Source organism: Pogona vitticeps, chromosome 4, assembly GCF_051106095.1.
Source record: "Pogona vitticeps strain Pit_001003342236 chromosome 4, PviZW2.1, whole genome shotgun sequence".
NCBI classification, from domain to species: Eukaryota; Metazoa; Chordata; class Lepidosauria; order Squamata; family Agamidae; genus Pogona; species Pogona vitticeps.
The window spans coordinates 152,436,620-152,464,375 of NC_135786.1; the positions used below are offsets into that span (position 1 = coordinate 152,436,620).

At 40.2% G+C, this 27,756-nt stretch overlaps 1 long non-coding RNA gene across 1 annotated transcript; it reads right to left on the minus strand.

The window, feature by feature from the left end:
• Positions 1-9,002: 9,002 nt before the first annotated feature.
• LOC140706373 (uncharacterized) lies at positions 9,003-25,773 on the minus strand. The gene is made up of 2 exons (XR_013544816.1): positions 25,321-25,773; positions 9,003-17,646 (listed from the first exon to the last, which is right to left on the minus strand). It is a non-coding gene; the product is annotated as an uncharacterized LOC140706373 (long non-coding RNA).
• Between the last annotated feature and the right edge of the window lie 1,983 nt (positions 25,774-27,756).

Genomic DNA, 27,756 nt, shown 5'->3' on the forward strand with positions numbered 1-27,756 from the left:
GATAATAAGTGGGAAAAATAAAATGTATAGGGGCCCTGCCTCAGTTATGAAGACTTGCTTTGAACATTAGTACTACAAAATCTGAAAGTCACAAGATGCATCATGGGATTAGGGCTTGCAGTCTGTAACCCATTAAGACTTCAGCTGTCAGCGTAGGGTTGACTGTCTGGCAAAAGTGGAAAAACTGAAACTTTCTAGCATGGGTGATCATAAAATTATGAGGGCTGCCTGGGAGATGCTCATAAAACCCAAGGACTAAAAAGCATCCTGGTTGAAAAGCACTGATCTAAGTGCAAATACCCTGAAACTTTGTGATAAAGGGCATCTCCTCATATGAATAACTCCCTCCCTTCCACACACAAATATTTTAATGCACAGTATTAGTTTGCATACTACATTCATGTGCAGCCATGTACAGTGTCTAAAAATAAAATATTTTTATGATGTGACTAACAACACTGGTAGGGTTGTGGACCCTTTGAGCCTCCAGACATTTTAGATACCAGCTCCCTGATGCTCAAGCTGAAATAGACAATGGTGAGAGATTGTAGGAGGTGTTGTCCAAAGCACCTGGAAGGTCAAAAACTTCTCATCTGTGCATGGTGCTATAAACATTTGTGTATCTCAATTCATACAACCAACCACTTGAGCAGTATATGTGCAGGAGGTAGCTTATATAGAAACTTAGCGCTGGTGAATTAACACAGTCATGTTTAGAGCTGGCTCTACCACTAGGCAGAATGGATCAGGCTATTGCAGACATTGGAGAAGTGGCAGTGAGGTGCCTGTTGTGTGGCATTCCCAGTTCTCTGGAAGCTAGCCTGCTGCCCTCTGGTATGGTACAAAATATTGCCTGTGGCAGATCAAGAAATAATCTCTCTTTTTTTGTTATGTTAAGTTACGTTGGCTTCTATAAACAAACTGGTTGGCCACCACCTTGTCCTTCCTCTTAGTTTAAAAGTGTGGAACTGCAGAATGTGACAACATAAACAAGGCATTTCTTACGTGAAAATGAAGTGATTTTTTTTACCCCAGTAACTAGGAGGGCATAACCAGAAATTACAGTAGGCTACATATAGGTACAATTAATGGCCAGATTTATTCAAGTTTAACACACACAAAAATAGGGAAATTATGAATGCCTTTTTTTAATTCAAAAAGGATAAATACTTTCAAGTAGAAATCAGAACAACAACATTCCACGAGGAAAACTATAACATTCGCAAAATCAAAACCAGTTGTTACATCCAGAAATTTTCTCATGCAAGACCAACTATGATTCTGCTCTCATTAAAGGTGTCTGAATGGATGCAATCCTGAACAAACTAAATTAACTCTTTCAGTGAAATGTGTGGCATGCAAAACCAAGACTCATCAAACAAGCAACCACTTGCAGTATTACGTATCACCACCTAAACTTCCAAACCTGACTTTTAAAAGCAGGCCTAAACTTTCTCTGCTCTATGGCACAGGCTAAACCACAGAAGCCTGTGCTGCAGGGTCAGAAGATCCGGCAGTCGTAAGATCGAATCCACGCAACGGAATGAGCACCCGTCGCTTGTCCCAGCTCCCGCCAACCTAGCAGTTCGAAAGCATGCAAATGCGAGTAGATAAATAGGGACCACCTCGGTGGGAAGGTAAACAGTGTTCCGTGTCTAAATCACACTGGCCAAGATTGTCTTCGGACAAACGCTGGCTCTATGGCTTGAAGAGCGGGATGAGCGCTGCCCCCTAGAGTCGGACACGACTGGACAAAAATTGTCAAGGGGAACCTTTACCTTTAAAATGTTATATCTACCTAATCCAATGCTGTGATGTGGAGCGTGGTCCCATAAGTCCAGATAGGTAGGTCCAGCAGAAATTCTTCTTAGATCCCAGATCAGAAAGCCCAGAAAAGTTCAGTAGGAAGGTTGGTTGGGAGGATGATGGGTCAGGGAGAGGGAAAGTCTCTTTCCTTGGAAAGGTAAATGGAAAGGGATCAGGAACCAAGATTTAGGGAAAAGGCTGAGGGAAGAACATTTCTTCTTGCAAAGTGCAATGGCTTTTCATTCCATTGACACACCTAAAGTTTCCTGATTTCTGATGGGCTTCTTTACTTTCTTCTCCAGCTACTAACCATAAGATGGTGCATTGGTGAATAACTTGGAGGGGTCCAAACCTGTGGAAACAGTTCTCCATTATTATCCAGGGTTGAAATAACACTAGTCACCATATCACCATAAGGAACATCTCAGACCCATAGACTGGCATATTTAAAGGGATCTATGTGCCATGTATCCATCTTCATACTGGCCCATTGTTTTGAGCTCAAAGAAGATGAGTCATCACCATTAAGTTGTTCCCAAGACCTCATTTTCCAGGCAGGTAGTGTGTCCTGCCCTTAATGGGAGCCAGACCTGCATCTGAGCTGTCTTCTTGCTCCTTTTTCCGACTTGTTCCTCTTTTGAACCTCCTGTTTCTGACATCTGGAAGAGAAAAAGCAACTGCATGTAAGAGTTGGATACCATGCGGGCTCACAGGACAACATATGAACCATCTCTGAATAATTATTTAATTATTGTAAGCCGCCCAGAGACCTCTGAGTAGAGTGGGCGGCATATAAATTAAATAAAATAAATAAATAAATAAATAAATAAATAAATAAATAAATAAATAAATAAATAAATAAATAAATAAATAAATAAATAAATAATTCATCTTCTCTGAAAATAACCCATGATCTTTCTTTGGGCATGTCAGAAGCAGCACTGTACATTTAGAAAATATTTACAGGCAAGAGCAAAAGCATTTGGAACAGCTAATATCAAGTCTCCCATAGAACATGTTGGGACATAGATGTGAAGTTGCCTGTTGGTGCAAAAGCCCCATTTTCATAGATTTACCTTAATTCTTCCAATTCCAACCCATAGTGGGGGACATTGAAGGGTTCTCCCTAAAGAATGCCAAGAACGTGAACACCTTTGGGGAATGACAACACCTTGACAACTACCCACTCCAGAAGCACCACTGGCTGAGAGAATCAATGAGTACTCACAATGACGAGATAGTGTGAAAATCTCTCCTGTAATGCTATGATATGCACCTTCCAGTGCCCACAGTTTTTTCCCTTACTCATTTGTAAAGTGAAATGGGAAAGAAGAGATGGACAGAACTGTGCAGGTGAGAACTTTGGAGACACTGGTGCTAAGGTGAGGTGGTTACAAGTGGATTTGAAAAGCTTGGCCCATGCAGCATTTCTGGGGGGGCGGGGAGGTAGTTTCATTGAGATGTTACCCATATCCTAAATTCACCAACTTTCCAGAAAGTTAGATACAGGGAAAGTTCCTAAAGGATTTTATTTTAAATCTGAACATAATTTTTTAGATGAGGGGAGGGAATTGTTGACATCCTAATCCTTCTAAAAATCATAGTCAATTACTATACTTGTTGAGAGGAAGGGATAAAACGCCCCACAACTTGAAGTACACAACAAAAGTACTCTTAATCCTTGTGGGGAAGGGGAACCAAGATTGTTATACTTTTTCTGTAAAGACCAAGGCTGTGGTAAGCCCACTGAAAGTGGTAAACAATCTGTTCCTAAATTACTCTTCCATCGCATGTATTGAGTGGAAGAAACAGTTTGCAACATAACAGAAGTGACTGACTAATGAAGGGATTTAACATGGAAAGATGAAGGGGACGAAAATAAACACATGCTTAGTTGTCACAAGACTGTTGAGGAAGGATTGCTGTTTGAGGAATGTTGATTATTTCACAGGCCACCAAGAAAGGCAGAGTATGATATACACTTTTATTTATAAATGACCTTTTCCTGACAATATGACTTATACTTGAAGTAGCACAAGGAGGAGTCCCACCCCCCATTTTGAGCATGTAACACCAGCTTGAGATTCAGCTTTTCCCCCCACGATCAACAAGAAAGAAGTCATTATAACCAAAGGGAGGTAGGAAACAATTTCAAACTGGAAGTTTAGAATTTTTGCTATGAATTAATGCTGTGCAGAAAATTTCTCCCATGAGTCAATTTGACCGATCTTATTTGCTTTGCTAGAAAACAAACTGCTTTTGAAAAGAATTTCAGCAGAGGAAAGATTTTGGAGGAACTCTTCTTGTCGCACTTACCTTGCCTTTGAGGTAGCTGTGTCTTATTCTCCAAGGGAGAAAGGAACACTCTTTTCAACAGAGGTGGTGTCACTTCTGACACTGATTCACTAGCTGGCCTTAGCCATAGCATTTCTCTTCTGACTTTGGCCCCTAACTGGCTATAAAAGCAAACAAGTTTACCATGTCTCTACAGTTGTAAATGGGAGATCTACCCATGTAACCTATCTCACAGAGTAGTTGTGTGGAACATGAGTGCTGCCGTCAGCAACTTGGAGGAAAAGTGGAATATAAAATGAACCAAAAAAACCCCAAGGTCATTCATTTCATTGTGTGTCTTTTCATTTCAGTGTATGATATGGTGTGGTATAATATGGCATATTTATACTAGAACTGTGTTTAATTCCAGCCAGCTATTGGAGTCTTTACAACCTCACATGCTGCCTCTGGTTTGAGTAATTGGGAGTGACTTTTCTGTCAATCTATCCAGTACTAACCAATGGTTCCCTCCTGCCTCTGAGTTTAAAGAGAGAGACCCGTCTCTCTGCTGAATGTCCCCATCCTTTTTTTAGTCTTTTGGAAATAGAGTTGTCTGTTTGCTGTTGATCTGTTCACCACTGTAGGTAATGAAATGTTTTTATCCTTTTTCCTACGAATGTTGCAGAGTGAATATTGGTACCTTGAGTGCCAGTTAATGAGAAAGTGTTGAACTATAGGGTTAACTTGAAGCTATAATCCTCTGTGAGTCTCTGTGCTTCTGCTGTGTACATCCAGGCTCTCGAAAAGCTTGGAGAGGCATGGGCCATTTCACATTCTGAAGCCTCTTCTGGGAAGAAGAATAACAACATTTTGGTTAGGAATCTTTTTTCATTTGTAAAATGCATGACAGTCATGCAGCCTTGGTTCAAGTGAGGCCACCCTGTGAGGTGAGGCCTGGGCCAAATGGCTCTTCTGCCCCCCCTCCCCACCTAGGACCTGTTTATCAAATATTTAAAAGCTTTTTCCCCCTAGGAAGCTGGGCTGAGGCTGAAGGTCAGGTATGTTTGAATGGACATTTTGCTGAGTTTTTTCCCCTGGGTTTTCTTTTTGTCTCCCCCACCACATGTCCTGGGGGTGGGGCTTTCTGCTTTAAATGAGCGTGTCCCAGGACCCTGGGCCTTTTTCCCTAGGAAGCTGGGCTGAGGCTGAAGGTCAGGTATGTTTGAATGGACATTTTGCTGAGTTTTTTTCCTTTTTTTTGTCTCCCCCACCACATGGCCTGGAGGTGGGGCCTAGGGTGTGGGGCTTTCTGCTTTAAATGAGCGTGTCCCAGGAAATTCTCAAATTCTCTGATTCTATCTCTGGCCCTAATGTGGTAAATAGGAAAGCCAATTAGATTTGCATACACCTGGGAGGCAGGAAAGTTCTAAGGGTTGGACCATACTTCAGCACTATTAAAAAGTAGGCCGGGTAGGTGGGGCTCGTCAGCCATGGAAGGCAGCCCATCTAGGAGAAGGAAAACTCCGATTTCAAACCTCTGCTGCCTTGCGGCTATATCCACTCATGGAAAAGGCTTCAGGAGTTAACCTCGAGGCAAAATCCAGAGCTGGAGTCCCGAAGGCAGTTCGTGTTGTTCTGCCAACTCCTGCGATGTTGCTGGAACCAGTTGTATTGGCTCTTGCCTTTCCATTGGACCATTTCAGCAATGTGGAGAGGGGGGATCTGCTGCTTGGGTAACAGCCTATCCTCCATATTACTTTACCCAGGCTTCATGCTCTGGAGAGAACACTCCTTGATTCAGAGCATGTTACCATAGTCTCTCGAGACTGAAGTATGCCTATGGAAAAGCTTGGGAATGCCTTTGAGTATCAGAATTCAGAGGATTCTATAGTTATCCCACTCAGAAAATCAATTCTTGCTTACTCTAGGTAAAGGTAAAGGTTCCCTTTGATATTTAGTCCAGTCCTGTCCAACTATAGGGCACGGTGTTCATCCCCATTTCCAAGCCATAGAGCCAGCGTTTGTCCATAGACAGTTTCAGTGTCACATGGCCAGTGCAACTAGACATGGAACACTGTTACCTTCCCACCAAGATGGTACCTATTTATCTACTCGCATTTACAAGCTTTTGAACTGCTAGGTTGGCAGGAGCTGGCACAAGTGACGGGAGCTCACTCCGTCGCGTGGATTCGATCTTATGACTGCTGGTCTTCTGACCTTGCAGTAGAGAGGCATCTACGCTTTAACCCGCAGCACCACTATGTTCCTACTTATTCTAAGTTCCCCCCTTTTCAGTGGGGAAGGGGGTAGTTATCTTATTGCTGTAGTTAAACATCTGAGAATGAAAAACTCCTGCCTATCTCCTAACATTCATCCACATATCTACCAGTAGGTCCCCATGCTGTATACTTTCTGCCCACCTTTTCCACACATATATCTAACCAGTTGCAATACATTAAATTGTTAAGGCTTTATGCTTAAAAAACCTTCATTTCGATGCTTTTGCATCACAGAAGCAAAAGCTTAAATATCAGATTTCCTTAAGAGTTAATTAAAAATCCAAATTTTATTTCATAGTGGATGGTAGTGATTTGGCACTTTACATACTTAGAGAATTGTCTAATTCAAAGCAAATGCTTTCCAATTATTACTTGAGGGCTTCATTAGTTCTTGTAATTCCCTGTTGCCTTTGCAGAGATTGGCAGAAATTTGCTCAGGTGAAAACTTTTGCTTTGTTACACGTTCAGTGAAACTAGGCTTTGGAAAAGTGTTTTGTCGGTGCTAATCACAGAGGAGCACTCAGAAGAATGGATACTGCAGTCAGTCTGTTTTCACAATGTCAAGGTTAGATACGGTACTCTGTATGTTTAAGAGTGTTAAAATGACTATGTGGATTGCAGGAAAATTTGTCCTAAAGTGAAAGTACCTGTAACCTTGTGGCATGAAAAATTTGATTACTATAAGCGTTCCAAAAGAATGAACCAGATCCAGCACAGTAAGGTCACCGAATTCATAAACAGTTCCGCAATCGAATGACTATTTTGCTTTTGCAGTTAAAATTTGCAAATATAGAGATAAGATTATCATAAGCAGAGTTTGTAATGATGAAATGCATGGCATTTGAAAATGGCATTTGTAATCCAACAGTGCCATTGTTTGGAAAATGTAAAAAAATGGACTTTAGGTTTTCTTTCACTTTGTAAAATGTTAGTCAGAAATTCCAATAGAAGAAAAACCTGAGATGGGAATTCCAACTTTAGGATTCTCTGCATTAACAGAAAAAATAGTTGGAAGAAAAATGTTACGTAAGCAAATGGTGACTGGCTTAAGGAAGTTGAACAGGAACAAAGTGAATGGAGATTCGTATTAGGCAATAAAACACAGAAATTCCTGCCATTTATAATATTTAGTAAAAACAAGCTAAGAAGAAATCAAAACAGATGGTACGAATTATAAGTATGTGGAGGTACTTATACTAGTGGTATGGTAAACACAAAACCACAGGACGGGGCATTCATTCATAACAAGATGGCTTCACATTGCACCACATAAAGAAAAATCTTTGGATTTGAGGATACAGTACTAGAGCAATTTACATACATGGAATTTCTCCATGCCTGTGGAGTCACAGACACAACTCTGTGGATGAACTAATAGAGGCCCTAATTAAGGGATCAAACCAACAGCTCAAAATGTAACCGTGCCCCCCCTTTTTATGGCTAGGATTTCAATGTTTTATCTTCTTCAAGATTCAATACACAAACTCCCTTATTTCACATCTAAACCCAAGCCCTGGCGCTTCTAGTTAATAGTGACATGGTCATCCTTACTTTACCCAATGAGGATCAAACATGTGTTGCTTGCTCATTAAACTTTATTTTTCTCATCCAGTTCATGTAGTACATTAAGTTTAGAGGGATGGCGTAGTTCTCTCTGTGTTAAGGAGAATTGTTAATGGAAAAGAAAACAGCCTTTTTCCACAAAGTTGGCAACACAGAAAAAGTCAAGCATGAAATGATGACAAGGTCCACTTAATTGTTCCACAAGGCAGCCTTAGATGTGTAGAAACAGAGTTCAGAAGATCGTCATCTGAAGGATTGTGATTAGTTCTTGTTGAAGCTTCTCTACTTAGCAGCAATACAGTTTGTCTCTGTCGTACATCTGAACAAACTATTTAATTGGGAAAATAAAAAAGTAGTAAATCAGTGGATTAGCATATTAATGTTGTAATGTCTTTTTCCAGTTCAAAACTATTCAGCATCACAGCTATGAATGGTATAAATAAAGCATCCAGGTTAGACATGGGGATGAATATAAAAATGAATCAGGATATTCGTTAAATATGCCTGATTCATGAGATATTCGTTGCTTGGTATGCTTGGGGTCCAGAGACCCCAACAAATATGAAGCAATGAATATAAACTTTTTATATTCATCCCTTCGTTCCCTATCTGCTTATGTCCCCGTGGATTAGCTGTTCTTCGGGGCATAAGCAGAGAGGGATTTACCCTTTGGATAGCGTGTTAAAGCCCGTCCAAAGGGAACCCCACCCCCGGGGCTGAGGGATTGCTTGGTTTCCCTTCCCTCCAATTTCTATGCTTGTGCAGCACAAGAAGAGGTGGGGAGGGATCAAAGGGATCTCCCAGCCTGCGGCTGCGGGATGGCTTTGATCCCTTTCCCCCTCCTCTTGATCCTCTTTCCCCTCCATGTTGGTGCTTCGTCCCCAACTCTAATCCAGGTTTATAGACAAATTCATTTGCTTCAGACCACAAGGGCCATATGTCTGATGCTGGAAGTCTACTCCCTCATGACCTTTTTATGGAAGTATATATCAGACTCTTAACAGAAACAGAATGCAAGAGAATGCTGGAATTTTTGTCAGCCTTGCATGCTGCCCCTAGTAGGTGTTGCTGGGAGAGATCTTTCTGGGCTGGGGTGACTATCAATTTATCCAGCAGTAACTAATTGTTTTTTCCCTCCTTCTGAATTCTTTCCCCTCTCCTTGTCAGAGTCCGTCTGTTGGGAGTCTGTTGAGACCTGTTGCTGAAAGCAGTCATGTTTGCTCTCTGTTTGACCTGTAATGAAACTTTTTATTCTTTCTACTACTGATGCCTCAGGGTGAATTATTGAAACTGGAAGTGCCAGTTGATAAAAAAAGGGGTGGACTAATCTGTGGACCTTGAAGATAATTCGGCTCTGTGAGTCCCTGCACTTTTCCTGCAAACTTGGAAGAATTTAACCAAAATTCAAAACTCTGCATCAGAGAAGATGGCCCTTGGCATAGGGGTTTGCAACCAAGGTGAGGAATCATTGAGACACATTGCAGTGGACCACTTTTCTTCCCATTCACCAGAAATGGCAGAGTTAAGAGGGCTGCTCTACCTCTTCTCTGTTGGAGGAATTTTATTTGGCCTGGGGGATTCTCAGTGAATTATGGAAGTGGAAGTTCCTTTTCTCCAAAAATCTGATCCCTAGTGATAACAATGTTTCTGCGTGCGTGTGTGCGTGCGCACGTGTGTGTGTGTGTGTGTGTGTGTGTGTGTGTGTGTGTGTGTGTGTGTGTGTGTGTGTGTGTGTGTGTGTGTGTGTGTGTGTGTGTGTGTGTGTGTGTAGAGGGGAGAATGTGCCTTCCTATCTTCCTACTGTGAAACAGATGAATGATAAATCCATGGAGATGTTAAATACCATATTAGACCACACAGTTGAAAATAAAGATGGATAGAATTTTATTTTCTTTCAATTTGATTTGGATATGAACTTACCAGAATTTGCAAACTTCTTCATATTTGAGATAACTTTTTTAAAAAGAAAAATCAAATGTGGAAGAAAGTGAGATTTTTTTTTAATCTTTTACCTCTTAAAAATCTTTGTGTGACTATCTGCATTTTTTTTTTACCATATTGTTGCTAAGAAGGGGCTGACACTTCTTTTAATCTGATAGGCTCTTCTTTCTTAACACCTTGTAGGTACAAGATGATCTTCTCTATGGTTTGACTAGATGTTCCCCTTGATGAATTTGGTCAGTGCAAATTGTAGATGATTTTGTTTCAGCACACTTTGGTAAAATTTACCAATATCAGCAAACATTATATTTGGGACAAAAAGTACTTATGCTTTACTATCTGGAGGAAGTAAAAGTGGCAAATCATCACATTCCACAATAGGACATCAAAGGCATACCACAGGAAATAAACATTTAATTTAATGCCACCAACCAACCCATTGGGCAGAATTTTATATTTGCTGTTTGTTGCTCCAATAAATAATCTGAGGTTCTTGCGAATGTATTTTTCAGAAGAGTGTATGCGTGTGAGAGAGTGCATGTATCGGCTTGTGTATCTTTTCTTTCTTCAGTGGTATGGCCCCAGCCTGTTGAATTCACTACCAAAATTCTCAGTATTGCCTCAAGAGTTGACTTGGCATTTGGAGATGAGTTGACACTTCTTGTCTGTGGAGAGCTTGTCAGGAAGATGGAAGACCTTTCCTGGAAAAACCTTTGCTTCCAGGCAGAAATAATATAAACTCAAATGACTGTTTGGTCATGCCCAGACTTGAATGCATAAGGTAAGGGAGGACGAGTAGTCAGATGCCTGACAAAACACATCCTTTGAGGAAACATTGTTACCTCAGGACATGTTTGCTCAGATTGGACTAGCCTGAGGCAAGGAGCTTTTCATAGCTAGTAGTCTAGAACCAATGCGTACTGAACCATGCCTCAGTCTTTTTTTTTAATCTGTGATTATTCCACCTTCATAGGAAAATGAAAAAAAATCCTCCCATTAACACTCAATTCCTGAGAAAAATACAAGATTTGTACTACTTTTTATTACAAATTCAATTAGTTAGATAATTGCAGATAGCTACATGTTGCATATTAAGTGGTTTGGCAGGAAAACTGTCCTGTAAATTTTAAACATAAATATTTCAAGGTCAGTTCCAAGGTTCATATTTATTATTCCAGTATCCCCTCACATTCCAGCATGATCCAGAAATAGGGGAACCAGACAGCAATCCTCAATTTGAAGGAGTTGGCACTCCTTTATCTACATGTGTCTATTTCAAAGTCCCTCTGCAAAAATCTTCTGCTTCCATCCTTTTTCCAATTTAAAGCTAAAAACTACATAAAGGTAAAGAACAGGGAATTTGCCCATTGATGGCAATTGTAGAGCTGATTGTGCAGGTACATAACACACCTGGAGATAGTCTTGCCCATTCCAATAAAAAGTGTTTTATTTTTATTTATACCACAGTGGGTGTTTCTGAGGTGGAACACCTACAACCACACTACATTTTTTACGCAAATTAGTGCTACATTTTTGGCTGAGGAATCTTCTGCTGATACTGATGTGCCAGTGGCCACCCAGTAAAGTAAATAAATTCAGGATGACCTAAAAAAGATGAACCATTTTGACTCTTCATGGCTGGAATCACCAGAAGCAAGGGCAACATTAGCTCTGTCCTATCCGTGCTCCTGAGCACTATTCTTCATTTTCTCCCATTCTGCTGCCTGAAGTGGTACCCAAATAGTTTCTTTCTGCTATAGCCAACACTATTTTTTTTTTGTCCCACCACTGTTGCACTCTTCTCTGCTTTCTTCTAGTCCCACCCTGTGAACACTCAGACTCACCTTATCTTGCAGCATTGCAGGCAATGTGTAAACCCTTGTTGGGCTCAGCATAAATTCCCACCACCTGAGAGTGTCCATAACAACACACCTGTTTTCCTTCTTTCTCTTGGACCTAGATACCCCAATTCAACATGTAGGAGTCCTGAGACTTATTAGCCTCTTCCTTCTACAAACAAGCTAACTCTTCCTAGAGTCTCCTCTCACTGCTACGTCTTCTCCTTCACAATCTTTCAATGTGTTTACTTACGTGTCATATTTATAATGTGCCTTTCGTCTAATAAATTCAAAGTGATGTACGTGGATCTCTACTTTATCTTCAGATCCCCTCTTTGACATTTGTCAAGCTGAAAGAGTGTCATGTCTCAATAAGGGACCTCATCCTGGATCTCCCAAGAACACCCCACTGCGTCCTGTAAATCATTTTCCTTCCCTCTCCTTGCTCCAGTAATCTTTTCAGCATTTTTTCCTGCTGAAGCTGCCTCAGTTTGTTAATCCCATACTTCTGCTTTCCCACTATTGTCCTTATTCAATCCACCTGGACTTCATTTCAGCTAGTTGCCATGGATGGGGACTGACATAGTTATTGACACCCCCCCCCTTTCTCTCTTCTGATTCACCACAATACCCCACCGGTATTACAAAAGAAGATACGTGTGTGTCTCCTTCTCATTGCACACATAATAGCAGTGAGGCCTTAACCCATAGGTGCACTTCCCATGGAAAGCATTACACCTCTCATAGATCATTTCAGAAAATTGACTAAAAATGGTGACACCTTTCTGTTCCTTCTTCGCATAAAAATGCTCTTAATTACAGCAGCTCGAAGTCAGGGTTGACTGTTCACAGCTGTGGCACTATTGTGGGTTTTTGCAATTCTCATTCTTTCCTGAATAGGTTTTTCTTATAGTTTGTTTCTCACCCTTTTTCCTAATTCATTTCTGTCTTGCAGTATGGCTATACATTTTCAGGCTAGCCCTCTGCACATAGGTAGTTATCTCAACCCATTTCTATTGAATATCGATGTCTGCATACCCTCCTCTAATAACTAATCAGCACATCCCTCTGCTTTTGTTTATAATTGTTAATTATACTTAATGTATATTTGGAGGATATTCCCTAAAATTTCTTGCCCTCTTTTCCCACTGGATACACACATACACATATGAACAGGAGCACCTGATTTCCCCCCAGCTAAAATATCTGATCTACAGGGTAAAATAACAAGTTTGTATTTTTTTAAAATCATGAATGGACTAATTTTCCCCCACATAAATACATAACTAAATAAATAACACCACTTTAATTTAAAACCCACTGTCTCTATTGAGCATTATCCCTTCAGGGAAAGATTTATTGCATTTAATATATTTTAAAGCTGTCAGGTAACTAGCAATTCATCTTGGGGGAGAGGGAGGTTTGCTTTTAAAATGGAAGCCAAATAATGAAAAGAAATGTTCATGGATATTTTGCTTATTACTTTCTCCTCAAGCAAAAGTATCCTGTGGTAACTTAGTCAATTAGTAACTGAGTAAAAGCAAAGCCATATAATGCATGGAATTCCAAGAATATTCCTTAAATAGGTATTGCTTGAGAGGCAGGTCATGGCCAATAATTCTGTCACAGTCTAGCATAGATATGGGCAACCTCTTGAACAATGCCCCCCTCTCTGCGTTTCTCCAGAGGCAACTCTTCCTGCCACTGATTTCCTGTCAGATCTGCGGCTGGTATCTGGTAGTGCTGTGGCAGCAAAACACATACATTTCCTGGTTGTTGGGGGTTTGGGGGGCTCTTTGGCTGTGTTCTGAAGGTTGTTCTTCCTAACGTTTTGCCAGTCTCTGTGGCCGGCATCTTCAGAGGACAGCACTCTGTGCTCTGTTAGATCCCGGCCGTGAAAGCCTTCACGAATACACATATATTTCTCTTTACAAGATGCACAGAAAGTGGGCACCTTGCTTGAAAGTGTCATTCTTGGAAGGTTCCACCTGGATATGATGAACAAATTAATCTTACAACTGCAGAGCTGGAAGGGAACCTGTAGGTCATCCAATCCACCCCTGTCAAAGAGGCACAATGAGGAATCAAACTCCCAACCACTGAGTCCACAGTCAGAGAACTAAACCACTGAGTTATCTGCAGTTCAACACAGAATAAAGTAATATTGATGGAGAGAGGAGGGTAACCAAATTAATATGGCAGCCTATGGACTTATCAGGAAGGTAGGGGTCTCACCCCAAAATAGTGGGGTTCTGTGCCCCTCCGCTTGAACCACAAGCCATGAATACATGATTTTAGAGACTTAGTAAATGGAAACAAGACTGTCTTTTTCATCTTCAGTGAGAGATCAGCATTGCAAATAAAGTGAAACAGAACTCGCATCAGAGTGGATCAGCTATGTAGGGGCTAAATTTTGAGGCTTCCTAAAACAGAAATTGATCAATTTTGTGTTCCACAGGCTACACTTTGCCTATCCCTGCACTGTATGAACTTCTTTGTTTTGTTCAATCCAGTTTGAATAATTGCTGGGATGAGTTAATAAATCTCTTTTGGGTCCATACCACTTCTTCATTAATCCATGAATATAATACCTTTGAAAATCCACAAAAATGAATTTCAATGCATACTTTTGAAAATATGCACTTATAAACAGATTTTCTATTTGTATTCTCGAAGGCTTTCATGGCTGGGATCTGAAGGTTGTTGTGTGTTTTTCGGGCTCTTTGGCTGTATTCTGAAGATTGTTTTTCCTGACGCTTCGCCAGTCTCTGTGGCCGGCATCTTCAGAGGACTGGAGTAGGAACTCTGTCCATGCTCTGTTGCTGTTTGTTGGACAGTTGAGTATTTATAGCTGTGGGAACAGCTTTTGTCCTTTTTCAGGAGATAGGGTGATCAGCATGTTTTTTGTTGTGATAAGGGGGAGAGAGATTATCTGTCACTGTGATTGATGGGTGTCATTAGCTAGTCTTTTTTGTGCAATGATCCCTGATCCTTGTGGCTGGGTAGAGTTTGCTGACCTTTTGCAGGCTGTATTATTTAGTATTGGAAGCCAGGTCTTATGTAGTTTTAGGCCTTCCTCCTTTTTTGTTGAAGTTCTGTTTATTGATTTCAATGGCTTCCCTGTGCAGTATAACATAATGATTGCTGGTGCTGTCCAGTACTTCAGTATTTTAAAATAGAATTTCATGTCCAGCTTGTTTTAGGCCATGTTCAGCTACTGCTGATTTTTCCATTTGTTTTAGTCTGCAGTGTCTCTCATGTTCTTTGATTCTGGTGTGAATGCTGCATTTTGTGGTTCCAATATATATCTGTCCACAACTGCAAGGTATCCGGTATACTCCTGCCATGGTGAGGGGGTCCCTTTTGTCCTTTGCTGACAGTAACATTTGTTGTATTTTTGTGGTGGGTCTGAAAACTGTTTGTAGGTTGTGTTTTTTCAGAAGTTTCCCCATGCGGTCCATGACCCCTTTGATGTAAGTGCCATCGGCTCTCCAACATATGAATTAGCAAAATACCTAGCCACCCTCCTACAGACCCACATTGGACAAACCTCATCCTACATCAAAGACTCAGGACATTTCATAAGCAAGATCAGCATCCTAAAACTGAAGCCCAGGGACAGACTGATTAGCTTTGATGTAGTATCCCTATTCACCAAGATACCGATAAAGGACATTCTAACACTTCTCAAGCAGATATTTCCAGAAGACATCAAGGCCATTTTCCAACACTGCTTAATGACCAGCTACTTTCAGTGGGATAACGAGTTCTATGAACAGACAGGTGGAGTGGCCATGGGGTTGGAAGAATGAGGCAACCAGGTGGTGGAGGGCCAAGGCAGCAATATAAAAGAAATCAACACTGTTCAAACAAAATATACTGCAAGAATTAAATAAAGATTGTTCTAAATTTGAGTACTAGGGGAAGTTCTTACATGGAAAGTAAGCCATGGTTATCCCTTTGTAAAACACTAAATTTGCCTCCAACCTTCTACTAGTCCTCTAGTTAAATCATACTATGTTCTTAGCCATTTAGTGAAGTGAAATATGAAGTAAAGGAATTTTAGAAATTTATTCAGAAGAGTCTACATATCAAACATCTCACTGAGGGAAACTTAGCTAATGTCAAAATCACAATGGAAATTTTGGCTTGGGAGGAGTGAATCCTCCCAGAACTTAACCCATCTTAAAAACAGAATCTTTGCTCATATTTAAAGCAAAAAGGTAAGCTAATGCCCAAAGACCAAAATTCAAGAAGTAAATATTTCATAGGGAAAGTGATCTGAAGAAATAAATAAAAAAGATGTCACCTCTGCCAACACGCAGGTATTTTTGTTCCACTGACACTCCTATTTTTCCTGAAATCTGATGGGATACTTTCCCTCATCACCAAAGTTCAGTTTTTTATTGGTAGATAGCAAATCAGGAGAAATACTGCCTTGTACTGCCATTTTCCTCCTTTGATAGTAAAAGTATCTCTTTGTCTTGAGGCAAATGACATGGCCACTGCATCTTATTAGGGTACATTCTAAGTATGGAACCACTGTAGCTTGTTCATATTGCCCCAGTGCCTTTCAGCTTGGCCAAGATCTTGTCACACACCACAACAATCACACATCTCATTCTGTAATGCAAAAGTCCAGGCCAAGAGAAATCCTTTGCTCTCTTTGCCAACATGAACAAGTCATCCCTCCAGTTTATGAAACAAATCAAACATTTTCTCATTCCATTCCACAGGTCTGTAGTGCATTTCAGTCTTTATCTCCATTGACCTTTGCCTGAATATATGACCCAAATAGCATTACCTAATTAACAGTGAGGAGACCTCAGTCCCTTGGATGTACTTTCCCTTTACAAAACCCAGGGACTGAAGTTTTACCAAACTCAATGAGAGTTGAGTAAACAACAACAGTAGTGGCTATGAAGTGCACATCCACTTACAGCACACATCCCCACAAATTCTTGCAATTTTGTAAGTTACTGGTTGTCAGAAACATCTGGAAATCTGTGGAAATCACCCTGCAATCAGCAGTGACTGAAGTTCTATTGTCTCTGCTTGCACCTAGTCTAGAGAATAATTCCACTCCATTCTCTGGCTTAGAGCAATTAGTTTTTGATCTACAACCGTTGCAATTCCCCAGTTAGCATGGCCAGTTGTAGCACAAAAAGTAAATTCTCTGATGTCTGATAGGTTTCACATGTGATTCTGGAACACAAACTCACTAGGCATTCTTCCCTTCCCCCCCCCCACTCAAGACTGAATGTTCAATCAACTGTACCTTGATGGGCCAAAACGGTGTGTATGTGAAGACTGGCAATAATGTGAATACTGAGCTCAGCAACAATGAGAAGCTTTTTTGTCATCAGCAGGATCTTGCTAATTGACATGACTATAATAACATGAAGTATCAGCACTGGCATCACATGCAAAAGTTAGACACCCAAAGGGGGGGGGGAACTATTGGCAGGAGATCCTATGCTACTGGGTTGGCAGAGTCACTAATTTCCTGTTATCCTCATTCCCATTACTTTGGAGGGGTGGTGTTCTGGGAAAGCTTCAAATTAAGAGTTTTAACTCAAAACATGTGTTGGTGATTAGTGCTGCCCTGCCGCACCTGTTCAGCTTTCTCAAGTTCTTTAACCAGCCTTATTTATTTAGGAGAATCTAAGTAGAGAAAGCCTTTTTTATTGTTTGGGTTGATAGCTCCATTACATAATTGAAGCACTAGGAGGCACTGGACTCAATTTATCGGTGAAGATTCTGGAATTTATTCTCGAAGGATGGAGTTCTGGAATTTCTTGTTATTGCTTTCCTGTTAGACCGCATTGAATCACATTCTTCTCCATTTTCTTGACTTCTACATCCTCAGAGATTTCCATAATAATGATGTCACAGCAATTATGAACAGGAGTGTTAAAAGCGGACTTCAAGGAAGGGCAGGTGGTCTGTAAAATAAAAAGGCAATGCAATAAAATAAGTTAGTTCTTCATAAACACGTTAGCTTTTTGGTTCACGTTTAAACTGGGTTTCTCATGTTAGCTTGTTTAGAAAACACTGGTTTCTTACTTTTAGAACCATTCAATCCCTTTTTCTACAGGGGGAGGAGGGGGCGTTATTACACTTACAGTCTAGCAGGTTTTATTTGACACAAAGTTCTGTGGATTTTACCATTTCTTCCCTCTGAGAAAGTGCGCTAAAGTTCACAATAGCTGAAGTTAACACAAACCAATTAGTTGTTAGCACAATAATGTTACCGTAGGTTCATGGCTGTAGAAAAAGAGGAAAACTGAACATGACATGAATTGACTCAATGAATGAAACCACATCCTTTTGTGTGAAAGACCTAAGCAAGGTGGTTAATGAGGGGATCTTGCAGTAATAATTAATTCATGGAGGCGGCACATAACAAGAACAGTCTTTAAAATGCCAGAGTATGCTTTGCTGCCAACAGATTGATACCTGAAAATGCAGGAACTTGGAAATAGCTAAGTACAGTGGTGCCGCGCTTGATGATTACCTCGTTAGATGAGGAAATCGCTTAACGATGAGTATTTTGCGATTGCTATAGCGATTGCAAAATGAGATTTTAATAGGAAAAAAGTTTGATGATGATCAGTTCCCTGCTTTGGGAACCAATTTTTAATTTACGACGATCAAAACAGCTGATTGTCGGGTTTCAAAATGGCCGCCCGCTGTTTCAAAATGGCTCCCTGCTGTGTTTAGGAAGGCTTTTTCACTTTACAGGCACCGGAAAATGGCCGCCCTATGGAAGATCTTCGCTGGACGCTGAGGTATTTCACCCATTGGAATGCACTGAACCAGCTTTCAATGTATTTCAATGGGTTTTTTACTTCCGCTTGATGACTATTTCATTCTACAGCGATTTTGCTGGAACGGATTATCCTTGCCAAGCGAGGCACCACTGTACCACACTGTTCCATTTCCCCCCACTCACCACTTCAAAAACCACACACACACATAGAAATCCTTTTAAATTAATGTGTAACATTTTCTAGGTACCTTGTGTTTGAACAAGTGCAGTTTGATCATGAAAGCTCCCACAGAAAGAAATCTATTAAGTTTTAAAGGGCGACAATATTTTGCATTTTTCCTCTTTTATTTTTCTTCTTTAATTTTGTCAAAACATTTAGGTGTCTTTCAAATTTACTTCATTAGAATATTTGAAAATACCTTTTGAGTAACCATTCTAAAAGGGGGGTCATATAGCCCCCTGCTGTAGGAGGCACAGACTGAAAACAATTCTTCACACACCACCATATAAGTTTTGTTATGCAATTTATATAATCCTGATTAAGTCTATATTTCTTTCATATTGTGCTTATGGCTGTGACTGGAGATGGGGACGACATGCCAGAATGGCGCTTCATCTTTATTTGTTGGTTGTCAACCTGGACGACCCACAAACCACAAATTGCCTCCCAGTGGCTCAACAAACCATGAATCAATTTGTCGGGTTGTTAGGCCTGTGAGCAAACACGGCGTTCGAAAACGTCCGCGTAAGCCTGGACAGAGAGCAATCAGGAGTTTGCACAAGCTAAAATGGGCTGAGTGAGTCCAAGCTCAGCTGGCCATGCTACAACACTCCATCTTACAAGTCTGCCCACATAAGAACACCCTTGTACTCTTAGATATTACTATGAAAAGATCAAGTGGGCTTTGTAGTCCTTAGACTTAACTTGCACCACTGACAGGACTTCTTAATTATGCTAGGCCGAGGCAGCACTCTCAGATGACCCTAAGACAAGTGTACTGTTCAGGAAACCAATTGATTTTTATAATCTTTAATTTATTAAAGAATAAGCATGTTACTAGGTATCAAAACCAAACTAAGCCAAAGCAAGTAAATAAGCATTGTGTTAGTTATTTACAACTCTGTAGTGAGGCAAAGAAAACATGAAAAATAGAAAAGTGTTCCAAAAACCTTACAAAAATACAAAAAGCCATAAAAAAGAATAACAACAGTTCCAGTTCAGTAATTCATTAATAAAAACAAAATAATCCAAGTAGGTTATGAAAAGGCTATAGTCCTCAATGATTCTGTAGAATAAAAATCCTGTACTAAAAAGAAAAATTCAGTAAAAGTCCCATTGTCCTTACAAAATTACAAGAGCATAGTCGATATGAAGTATTCCAAAAATAAGAGTTCATAGAGAAATAATCCATAGTCCTTAGGAAAAAGCCCATAAATCCAAGGGTAATCCAATATAGTACAAAGATCAGTCCATGTAAAGGTTAGTCCCGTGTGTCACTAATGAATGAAGAGTCGGTCTTGAATGACAATGTCCATAGGCAAAAAGTTCCTTTTTCAAGAGTAACTGGCAAGGGCTTATCGCACCTTCCCACGATGTCATCCAATCGTTACTAGGCAAACAGTCCTGTTGCACCACATGACTTCTTTCCCATACACACACCAGATGTTATTTGGGTTACTGTGGTTTATCAAAGAGTCACAACAATTCCCATCTAATCACACCGAGTCCTTTTCTCAGGCTATCAGAATAACATTCTCTCTGCTCGCCTAGAAAACAACCTGTTAGCATAGCATAGATACTTTATACAAAGAAACAAGATGGAATCTCTCTTGCTCATTTCTCAGTTACAAAACCCATATTCCTTACAAGACTTTAACTCAAAAACCCATCTCATCACAAGGCCTTTTTTTAAAGACAGCCTGCAGGGACATCTAAAAGCCCCCCCAACTCCACAATCTGCCCCCAAACCCTTCCCACCACTGCCACTTACCTGGCCAGGCTGCCTCCTCCTGCTCTGTGGCATCTTATGCAGAAATAGAAGCCAGACTGCTGGAACCACGGTTTCCGTTCCAGCAGCCTAGCTTTTGGTAGGAACAGTGGGGAGGGCTGACTGAAGTGATGCCCCCTGCAGTCAGACAGCAGGGTGGGGGACCATTTCAGTAAGATTTCCCCCCTCTTTCTAGGCCCGTGTGGGCATAGGAGGAGAAGAGAAGTGGGACATAAGTAATCCCCAACTCCGCTATCTTTGCAAAGACAGCGGAGGTGAGGAATTGCTTCAGTACCACTTCTTTTGTCTTTTTATGCCCACCCAAACATAGAAAGACAGGGGAAGCATGACAGAAGCAACCCCCCACGATGCTGTCTGACAGCAGAGGGAATCTCCTCAGTCAGCCCTCCTCACTGCTCCTAGCAAAAGCCTCAAGAATATGAAGCAACTAATATCTGATGAATAAGGGATATTCGTTGAATATCCTGATTCTTTTAAACATGTGTCCCCATGTCTAGTTGTGACTGAAAAAGTTGAGAATGGCTGCATTAAAGAGCCAGTGTGTTGTAATGGTCAGTATGCTGAGGAGGACTCAGAAAACTTGGGTTCATATCCCCACTCAGCCATGGAAACTCAATGGGAGAGGCAATGGTAAATCACTCCTTGAATATCTCACATTCCATGTATACCCTGTCAAAGTTGCAATAGGTTAGAAGCAACATGATAGCACATAACAACAGAAGAGCATTAAGAGGCATCCAGACAATTATTTTTTTAAAAGCCATCCTCTTTTCTTTAAAGTCACAAAATCTATAAGAAGTAATGAACAGTACAAAAAATGATTGCATGAGCTACTATCGTAACGGCAGACTAGCAAACTCAGGTTTGCTATTTTTCCTGCATAACAAGCTAACTATGCTTCAGTTTGCAGCATGATTTGCTGCCAAGTGTTAACTCAAGATGTAAGTAGTTAATAATGCAACTGATGATGGGGAGAATACCACACTGATAACATATTCCAAATATGTTCTGTTGAGGAGGAAAGGAGTGCAGAAGCTAGGGGGAATCACTTAAGGTACTCCAAAAGATAACCTCTATTCTGACCTTTGCATAGAGGAGTTCTTTATTTTCTTTAAGCGGTTCTGGTGACCAACTCTGGGTTAAGCTTGTTTCCTAAGGCAGCAAAAGCCCTGAGCAAAGTTTTGCCTCCTTCTCACTTAAGGGTAAGAATGAAAAAAGAAGCTCTAACAGCTGTTCTTCAAAACTGTGAATCAATTGTAAATTAGGTACATTGTCTTTAAAGCTGCAATGGGACATGGTGGTGCTGTGGGTTAAATTGCAGAAGGCTCTGTGCTGCAGGGTCAGAAGACTAGCAGTCATAAGATCGAATCCATGTGATGGAGTGAGCTCCTGCCACTTGTCCCATCTCCTGCCAACCTAGCAGTTCAAAAGCATGCAAATGCGAGTAGATAAATAGGTACCACCTTGGTGGGAAACTAACAGTGTTCCATGTCTAGTCATGCTGGCCACGTGACCACGGAAACTGTCTTCGGACAAACGCTGGCTCTATGGCTTGGAAACGGGGATGAGCACCGCGCCCTAGAGTCGAACACAACTGGACAAAATTTGTCAAGGGGAACCTTTACCTTTACCTAGTGCTTTAGGTGAAATACCAAAGAACCTAGAAGACTATCTCTGTACTCTAGGCATAATGAGAACATGATGCAGCAACTCTTTCTCTCTCTCTCTCGGTCTGTCTGTCTGTCTCTCTCTCTCATTGATACCAGTCAATGTTTTTATAGTTTTGATTTACTGTGCCTGCTCTTTTTGAATAATAATAAAGTTATGATTATTAGCATCAAGAAATTTCACAAAGTATTATAAAGTATTGTTTAAAATTTTTTATCTGTTATATGATAGCAGTCAGTATTTTTATAATCTTGAACGACTGTGGCTGGTGTTTTTGAATAATAATAATAATAATAATAATAATAATAATAATAATAATAATAATAATAATAATAATAATAATAATAGCAGCAGCAGCAGCAACAATGTTGTTAGAAAATCAGATTCGGTGTTAACCAAAAGCAAGGTGATACTTTCACTATACCACTAAAAAAATGACACACATCATTATCAGTGTATTGTTGAGCCTTGCCTTTGGATTGTGTACAAGGACCATACAGCTCACCCTTAAAAATGCACTGTTAAGTCCTGCACAATAGGTGTAATACTCATGTTAGGCTGAGAGATTGATGACTGACAGATTAATGGCTTGCCTAAGCCACCTAGAGAGTTTATGGCCAAAGAGAGACTTGAACCACTTAACATTCTCTTAATCGCTATCTTACATTATTTCACACCTTACACAATTGTGATAGGTGTTTCTATTGAGAATGATGGAATGTATTTGGTTGATGGACAGCATAAAAAATTTCCTATCATAAGTTTAATGGCAACTCTATGGAAGGAAATCAGAATAAAGTTTGATCTAATGAGCATGTATGAGTTGATGCTACACCAACTCATTCATGAGAATATTGTATGAAATGCCATGAGTAGGAGTCAAGGTCAAAACAAACATTCAGGGGAATATCAGTTCCCTATAGTTAATGGGTTTTCCTCAGATATATTGCCTTGCAAATCAGGCTAACAAATTAATCCCATGTTTATATTCCTGTGACCAGTCACATTAAAAAACAGAACAATGAATGCAAAATACATAGGTGAGAGAATAACATTTTTACAAACTTGAAGGAGCAACTCTTCTAGATATATGCAAAACAACTTGCCTGATTTGATGCTGAGGGTACACTCAACTGAAATGTTACTGCACATGTACTTCACATTTCAAAATTATTGTTTTTCAGTCCTGTCCCCTTTAAAACCAACCAACTAAATCTCACTAGCAAGGTTAAACAAGTTACCTCACAAGTAAGTTTACCCAGTTAATGTGCAAGTAAAGAGGCAGCACCAACAGCAGCCAAGGACAGCTGCGGCATGAGGGAAAACCATTGGGGTAAAGGTTGGAGATGGGGGAAGGTAAACCCCCCTTTTCCACACCTTTCTCCTCAGTTGGGGCTCTACTGCAGCTGCACTTCCTTGTGGGGTGGCGCCCATGCAGTCAACATAGTTTCCTTCCCTGCCTTTTCTCACATTCAGGGGTGGGGATGACTTTCAGATTTTTCTCTGTTACACAAAGTAAGTGGCATATCAAAATGGCAACACATCAACTTAGCATAGTATTAGAATTTTGCTGCATCTGTTAGGGAAATAGTTAAGAAAAAAGAAGATAAAAATAGAGGATGGGATTTCTCCATCCTCCCTTTTAATGTCACAACCCACCTAATACTTCACGGAGTTGTCTCAGCAGTTAATTCTGCCCACAGTGTGCCATTTTGGTGCGAGCTAACTGTCTGCAAACCATGCCATCAATTATCCATATATCAATCTATATGGCAGTGTGGAAACTCTATCCATTTCACTAACCTAGCTGTCAAAAATAATCCTTTACAAATGAAAAAATAATAATTTTAATTATATTTCCCATGAATAGAAATATAAGAAGTACATTACAAGTGAATCAAGCAGAATGTCACTCCTTTCAGGGTCTAACTGCAATTTTTAAATTACTTTTATAGTTACAGGGATGTCACCTAATAGTAGAAGAAGAGGGATACTACACATGTATTTCAAGGGCTAGCTTGTGCTGCTCCTGGTGGATGTGAAAAGTGCTAGACATGAGATATTAATATGGACCAACAATCCTGTCTGCACCTTTTTACTCTCCTTGAGGGTGTGGCTATGGGAGCTCAGGATGGTTTCACATCTTTAACTAGGAACATCCTGAAAAACACTATATATAATCTATACTGAAATTTGTATATTTGGGCAAAAATGCACATATCTCCAAGTCTCTCTTATCTAAATGCATGCATTTCTAAATGTGTTTTTCCCCTGATAAAATATATAACACACACACACACACACACACACACACACACACACACACACACACACACACACACACACACACACACACACACACACACACACACCAGTTTTGTAAAGGTTTTTTTCCCCAGCTGGGAAAAATATAGGAAAAATGAGGAAAGTTGAATACCCAAAGTATAATTACATGCCGGCTATGTACTGATCAAGGGCAATTTTGATCAGGCCAGTTCACACCTGAATTCACAGGGAATGGATTCACAAACATCCCTTCTTACAGGTTTGTTGTAAAAATCACTAAGGTCATCTATGTAAAATGGTCTGAACTCCCTCAAGTGCAAAATAATCTTGAGGATTCATAAGAACTGTGGTGTTATTCAGATCAGAAACACTCTTTGGAAAACAAACACGTCTTGTTCTTTTTTTTAATCAAAGAATCATAGAACAAAATGCTATCATTCATACATTGTAAGCTTCTAAAAAGGATGACTTCCTAATAAACGCTTCAGCATCAACTACCATCATCAGTTTTGGATTCTTATCTTCAGGGCGGCTTTATTTCTCTTTTCCTCTCTCCCCCCCCCATCTTTTTTGGGGTATTGTTTTCAATATCAAAGCAAAAGCAATCACAGAAAGCTTTTGTTCTACTGGCAAACTTTAAACAAGCTGACTAAGTTGCAAAGGGCAACTACAAACCCCAGTGTCTGAAAGAGTTTGCAATGGCTGCCCTGGTTATTTTTGAAAGAAATGTTGGCCCTTTCGTATTATGAGTCCTTTTTTTCAAAACCAAACCAAACCAGATGGAACCAAAAAATGGACAAGAAACGTCTAATCAAAATTCATGTGTTTGTGAAAGTGACTTTGATAACAGATTCTGGGAAGATGAGTTCTTAGATGTGACCAACCTTTGGGGAACCTCATACTGCCTCTGCCGTGTTCTTTAACATTGTTTGTATCTTGTTTTCAGTCCTTCACGTGGCTGGTGCCAGGGAGAAGCTGGCAGGAGGTGTCTGAAGGCCGCATTGAAGATTGGCTGGACACATAGGAACACGGCCTCCTGCTGCTTTGTTTTCTTACTGGTTGGCTATTATTAAAGTTAACTAGGCAACAATAGAAAACCTTGCAAGGAGCTGATTTTTTCATCGTCAGATGAAATTCCTTTGGCTTAAGACTCAGACAGTGATTGTGCTTCCTTATCTTCTGTTTTTACCCCCATTCTGCTAATTAATCCACACAAAGTAAGTGGCAGCACCGATAATTGTTTCCTTGCCTTCATTCCGGGCTCAGTGTGCATGCTGTGTGCCAGATTGAGAGAGAACACTTTTGGTGCCATGGGTTATTGCACATCCATTATATGCTGCCACTACTAGAAATTTTGGATTGAAACATACCTTACGTTTTGATGCCGAAGATTTGCAAGTGGTGGGGCCGAAGGACAATGACTTAAGACTGCTGTAGTCTCTCCTCATTATTTAAATTTAGATCGTGAGCAGCTTCTTGTGGGGAGGTGACTTGTTTATTCTGTAAAGCCCTCAACATCAAGGTAACGCTGGTAAATAGTAAAAATGCTTAGTATTTACACAGTGCTTTCAAAGATTCAGAGCACTTCAGATACATGACTTTGTTAACTTTTTAACAGGTGTGTCTGGTCAAGGTTGATAATCCTACAGTTCAGGTGAGTGACTGAAGTTAAAATACCATCTCTATTTAGATATTACCCATGTAGGAGAACTGGAGATGTGACCAGGAGTGTTCTTCCTCCAACTTTGCTTACATCACTTGTTTGTCAATGCCTGAAGAATTTTTCTTCATGTAGTATCTCCATACATTTTCCACCATTCTTCATTAAAATAAAATCTCGTCAGACTTATTGGTAATCAAATAAAAGTATTATTTTAAAAATCAAACAGGGAAGGCATCACACACAGAGACTGCACCCTCTCCCAGAAACCAAGAAAAGCAAGCAATAGTCCCCATAGGGACTACAAAACAACAACAACAACAACAACAAACAACAACAACAGCAACAGCAAGAACAACAAAACACTTGAGCCTGGTGTTTCTCACAGCTGCTATTTATTTTATTCATTACATTTATACCCCACATTTATAGTCCCTGGCTAGGAGCAGTTAAATACCAAACAACACAACTCCCCATTCCTGCCTACAAAGACAAAAATAATGAGATCCAGAAAAAAAACATTAGTAACCCAGAATGTCTAAAAAAGAAAGAATCCTGGATGGCCAATCAAAATCAATAACCATGGGTCCACAAGGATGTCAAAGGGGTAAAATATTTCTGAAGGCCTCTTCAAACAATGCAGTTTGCCCCCTTACCCTGAAATAAAGATGCAAGATCAGAAATTATAGATTAAACACCGCCCACACTTTATTGAATATAATCATTGTTGCCAATCCTTTGGCAAAGGGGGATCCTGCTGTAGTGTGGATTCAGGTTTCAAACGTAGGTCTTAAAACGGACCCTTCTAACCAACCAATGTGCTAGTCCCTGGCCCAAGTTCTCCCAGTCCTGAAGACAGTGAGAAACTCTGGCGGCCCAAATTTGACCACCCTGGACCTAAAACTAAACATGGCCTGGCTCCCAATATAGAAAAAAAACAGCCTGTAAAAGGCCAATGAACTCTACCCAGCCACAAGGACCAGGGATCATTGTGCAAAAAAAGACCAGCTAACGACACCCATCAGTCACAGTGACAGATAATCTCTCTCCCCCTTATGACAACAAAAAACATTCTGATCACCCTATCTCCTGAAAAAAGACAAAAGCTGTTCCCACAGCTATAAATACTCAATATCCGACAAACAGCAACAGAGCATGGACAGAGTTCTTACTCCAGTTCTCTGAAGATGCCGGCCACAGAGACTAGCAAAACATCAGGAAGAACAACCTTCAGAACATGGCCAAAGAACCCGAAAAGCCCACAAGAACTGTCAACATTCTCTTTTTCATGATCTGCAAGTAAGAGGTGTCTGATGCACTAGGAGACATTTTTATAAGAGGAATTTCTATTGCTTTTACAATTACTGTAAAATATGGGTCCTCTGACTCAGAATCTGGCAAGATGCCCCTATGGCAATAAGCATTATTATTTTATCTAACAAGGTCAGTACCCAGAGGTTTGCACTGATTGTAACTATAAGGATAGCAATTCAAGAAGTCCACCCTGATTCTCATTAGGCTGTGCTGGAATTAATACATCAAAGTATGGCTAATGGCATCTACTGGTCATGCTAACATTCTACATACTACAAAACAATTATTACAATACATTTTAGTTTCTCTCCTTTGTTTACAGGTATCATTTGTAAATATGTTCAAC